The sequence below is a fragment of the Carlito syrichta genome, unplaced genomic scaffold, assembly GCF_000164805.1.
Source record: "Carlito syrichta isolate Samal-C Ts95f unplaced genomic scaffold, Tarsius_syrichta-2.0.1 Scaffold302409, whole genome shotgun sequence".
In the NCBI taxonomy this organism is placed as follows: domain Eukaryota; kingdom Metazoa; phylum Chordata; class Mammalia; order Primates; family Tarsiidae; genus Carlito; species Carlito syrichta.
In genome coordinates, this window is record NW_007246505.1 from 302,270 (window position 1) to 307,551 (window position 5,282).

Below are 5,282 nucleotides of genomic sequence, written 5' to 3' on the forward strand. Positions count from 1 at the left end.
CGGGCAGCGGGCGGGGCGGCCGGGCGCCGGGCCCCGCCTCCCCCGAGCCTGCGCACTGACGGGCGGGAGGCCGGAGGCGTCTGCCTCGGAGCAGGGCGCGAGTCCCGCCTGCGGTGGCTACCTTGTGTCCGCCTTGTGTCCGCGAACCCGCGGCGTGGAGGGGGTGGCCCGTGGCAGTCAGGCGGACACAGGACGTGTTCGGATAATCGCAGTGTATTCGCGTATAGGTGACATGAGTAGCCCAGGAGGCCTCATCAGGTACAAGCGCAGAACTGTACAGAGACAGCCCAGCTCCTGCAGCAAGTCAGTGCCCTTCGCCGTGTGTCGCTCGCTGCGTGTCGCTCGCCTCGTGTCGATCTCTGTCCTTCCCTGCGTGCCGCTCGCATGCCCCTCCTCGCGTGTCACTCCTCCCTGTATGTCACTCAGTGCCGCTCAATGTCAGGTCATTCCTCACTGGGTGTCTCGCTCGCCTTGTGTCACCCTCCGCCCTCCCCTGTTTGTCGCTCCCCGTGTCCCTCACTGTGTATCACTCATTCCTGTGTGTCACTTACTGCGTGCCACTCAGGGCCACTCGTCGTCGTGTGTGGCTCCCCGTGTGCGGCTCCCCACTGTGTGTTCCTCCCTGTGTCACTCAGTTTGCTGCTTACTGTGTGTCACTCCTCGCTGGGCCACCTGCTGAGTGTCACTCTTGTTTGTCGCTGATTGTGTGTCACTCCCTGTGTGTCGCTCTCAGTGTAGCTCCCCGTGGGGTGCTCTCTGCGTGGCTCACTATGTGTCCCTCACTGTGTGTCGCTCGTTGAGTGTCACTATGTGTCCCTCGGGGTGGCTCGCTGTGTGACACCCACTGCGTGTTGCCCCCTGTGTCAGTAGTCCGGGGCCCTGTGGGTGTTACAGTCTACAGTAGTTGGGGGCGGAGCCTGTAGAGCCTTCCAGCATCTGAACACACAACATACACGTGCGCACATGAAATTGGCTGGATTTCTTTTTCTTTTTTTTCCTTTTTTTTGAGTCGTAGTCTCGACTCTGTCGCCCAGGCTGGAGTGCAGTGGCACACTCACGACCACCACAGCCTTGCCCTCCTGGGCCAGGCAATCCTTCTCAACCTTCCAAGTAGCTGGAACCACAGACGTCTGCCACCACGCCTGGCTAATTTTTTGATTTATTGTAGAGAGGAGGCCTTGCCAGGTTGCCCAGGGTGGTCTCAAATCCCTGGGCTCAGGCAATCCTCTCGCCTTGACCTCCCAAAGTGCTAGAATTTCAGATGTGAGCCACTGTGCCCGGCTAAAGATTGGATTTCTTAAAAATAATTGGGATCATAGGGACAGTATTTTTTCTGCAACTTACTTTTTCTCTTCTTATTTTTTTCTAGTAGTTCCCCCCCGACTTTATTTCTTGTATTTTTGGTGACCGAAGACTACTTTTTAGAATAATTTTCATATTTGTCTTTCCAATTTATTTAGCATTTCCTTATTGTTGAACACTTACATTGTTTCCACCTATTTCCCTATTACAAACAATGTCACCATAAACATTGATGTCCCATGTGCCTGTATCTTTTTGTGCCTGTTGGACTACTTCTGACTAGTTTCTTTAAAGTGGAGTTTTAGTCAAAACACTATGCATGCTGTTAATTTTGATAAATACCGTCATATGACTCTCCAAAATGGCTCAGCCAATTTAAAATATTTGAAAGTGGCAGCCAACAGATACATGAAAAAAATGCTTAACCTCACTAATCATCAAAGAAATGCAAATTAAAACCACACTGAGATACTACCTAACTCCAGTCAGCATGGCCATCATAAAACTCAGAAAACAAGAGATGCTGAAGAGGATGTGGGTGAGAGGGAACACTTCTACATTGTTGGTGGGAGTGTAAACTAGTACAACCTCTGTGGAAAACAGTGTGGTGATTCCTAAAAGGTCTAAAAATTGACATTCCATATGATCCAGCACTCCCCCTTCTGGGAATATACCCGGAGGGACTCCAATCATTCCGTAAAAAAATATCTGCACATGCATGTGTATTACAGCATTATGCACAGTAGCAAAAACATGGAACCAAATGTGCTGCCCATCGAAGGTGGACTGGATAAAAACATGTGGTACATGTACATGTTGGAATATTACACAGTCATGAAGAAGGACAAAAATATGGATTTCACAACATCTTGGATGGAGTTGGAATCTATAACACTTAGTGATCTATCACAGCAATAGAGAACTGACTACTACATGTTCTTACTCATAAACAGACCCTGAAAATTTATCATAATACTATAAGAAAGGGATTGGCAGTAACAGGACACTGCCAGGGGAGGAGGGGGAAGGCACATAACATCAATAAGTGTCCTTGATTGCCAACCAGGCAAAGTGGGGGCCAAAGGGAGGTCCAAATTTGACCTGTACGACGACCACTTATCTTCCTAATCCTGGACTGTATCCTAGTCGTTAAAATAAATATATTTGAAAGTGTTTCCATGCACTAGTCCGTGGTGAATATTGTCAATATTGTAACTTTTTTGCCAATTTAATAGAGATAAAAGATACATCACTGAGCTTTATTTTTCATGTTTCTCATTACTCACGAGGCTGAGCGAATTCTTATGTTTATTGGCATTTGTAGACCTTCTATGAATCACCAAGTCATATTCTTTATCCATTTTTAATCAGTTATGTTTCACCTTCTTATGGATTTGTAGGATCTCTATACGTTCTGAATATCTTATATTTTCCTATTTCATATGTGAAATTATTTTGGCTGAACTTCTCTTTAGTTGTTTCTGCTGTCTTTCTATAATACTGTCATTTAAAATTTTGTATGTGTCAGTGTGCCCCTATCTTGCCCTGGTTTTGTATCTTGCTTAGAAAGGCCTTTCTTACCACACCTATTCTTTTCTACCATTCTCACATTAGTTCATTGTTGCCAGACACAGTTAGCTCTTTGCTCTGGAAATTGTATTTTGGTATGATGAAAGGTAAGGGCCTCAATTATTTTTTCTAAACGAATAGCAGACTTTTCTTGTGCCATTTATTTGAGTAATCTTGGCCTTCTCCAATACTCTGAAATGGCCCCAGTGCTATGAATGACATTTAAGTGTCGCCCTATGCAGCCCATATTGTCAGTGCTTCGTCCACATCCCTGATATCCACACCTGTGCTTGTGCGCATTGCCTCTCCAGGGGCTGTCTCTCCAACAGGCCACAACTGAATTTCCCAGAGGCCTTTAATGGAGGCTGTCAGACCCATGCATCCTGCTTCCATGGAGAGTTTGAAGCATCTGAGCATGTGTCCTCTCCGAGTAGTACTTAACAGCATGACTGATGGTAGCTGGGATATATATATATATTGCAGCCTCCTTGCCCTGCATAGCAAGACCACTCTGAAGGGTAGATGCATCATCTGCCCTGCAACTTTGAATCCAGGGTACTGTTTGCAAGCTCTTTTATACACCCATTGAGAGGTGGAGTCTGTGTTCTTCTGTGTTCCCTCCCTGTGAGGCTGGGCATATCTCTGTGACAGCTTCTACAATAGAATGCAGCCGCCATGTAGAAAGATCATGTGAGAACCACATACAGAGGAAAGGCAACAGTCAAGAGGCCCTAGATACTCCAGCCTCCAGCTGTTTGAGTCTTACCAGTGCAGGTGCGTGTCTTGTGAGGCAAGACACTTTAAGATGGTCCCTGCTTAAGCTGGGCACAGTAGCATGCATCTGTAGTTCCAGCTACTTGGAAGACTGAGGAGGAAGGATCACCTGAGCCCAGCAGGTTGAGGTTGTGGTGGCTGTGAGTACGCCATTGCACTCCAGCCTAGAGCAACAGAGTGAGACTCTGACTCAAAAAAAATAAAAAATAAAAAAAGATCCCTGCTGCAGAGTTGGGTTACAACCACTGAGAGACCCTGAGTGAGACATGTCTAGCTAAGCCCAGATAGCCTTCTTTATTTGTGAGCAAAATAAAGAGTGCTATTATTTCAAGCCACTGTTTTGGGACTGTAATTAAATTATTTTATTGAGACATCTGTAAATTCATATGCAGTTATAAGAAATAATTAAAAAAAACTTGTGCACTCCTTACCATCAACATCATCAATATTCAGTGTCCCCAATGTTAATATCTTGCAAAACTATGATACAATATCACAGCCAAGATACTGACATCGATAGTCATGATACAAACCATTTCCTCACCACAAGGGTCTCTCATGCTGCCTTTTTATAGAAACATCCATTTCCCTTCCTCTCCTACCTTTCAGTCTCTTGTCCCTAACATCTGCCAATATGTTCTCCATTCCTATAATTTTATGTTTCTAGAATGTTATGTAAGTGGAATCGTACGATAGGAGACCTTTTGAGATTCATTTGTTTCATTCAGCATAATTCCCTAGAGATTCATCCAGGAGGAGGTTGCATGTATCAAGTGTCTGTTCCTCATGACTGCAAGTGGTATTCCATGGTATCGCAGTTTGTTTAGCTATCACTTGCTGGGGGACATTTGAGTAGTTTCCACTTTTAGGCTATGATGAATAAAGGTATTGTGAACATTTGTGTACAGATATTTTTGTGTGACCATCAATTTTCATTTTCTATGATACTTGTCCAGCATCACCGTTGGTAGATCAGGTGGTAGTTTTATTTTTTTAAATGGCCAAACTATTTTCCAGAGTGGTTGTGTCATTGTGCATCCACACCAGCAACATATGGGTGATTCCGTTTCTCCGCATTCTAGCCAGAAGTTGTCATAATTTTTTACTTTGACCATGCTGATAGATGTGTAATCATGTCTCATTGTGTTTTCAATTTGATTTTTTTCCATGATGAATGATGCTAAAACATTTTCATATGCTTATTTTTCATCAAATAAGGATGAGCATTTGTATATCCTCGCTGGTGAAATGATTTTTACCCATTTTCTCATGAGTTGCTTGTGTTTTACTCTTCAGGTCTGAAAGTTCTATATAGGACTATATAAGTGGTCCTATGGACCGAATGTTTGTGTTTCCTAAGATTCATATGTTGAAAACCTAAGCACCAATGTGAGGGGATTCTAGTACCATCAAAGGTAGGGCCTTTGAGGGATGGTTAGATAATGCAGATGGAGCCCTCATAAATTGAACGGGATTAGTTCCCTAATAAAAGATGTCTCAGCCAGGCTCGGTGGCTCAGCCTGTAATCCCGCGCTTTGGGAGGCTGAGATGAGTGAATTGCCTGAGCCCGAGGGTTCGAGACCCGCCCGGGCAACTTGGCGAGACCTCATCTCTACAATAAATCAAAAAATTAGCAT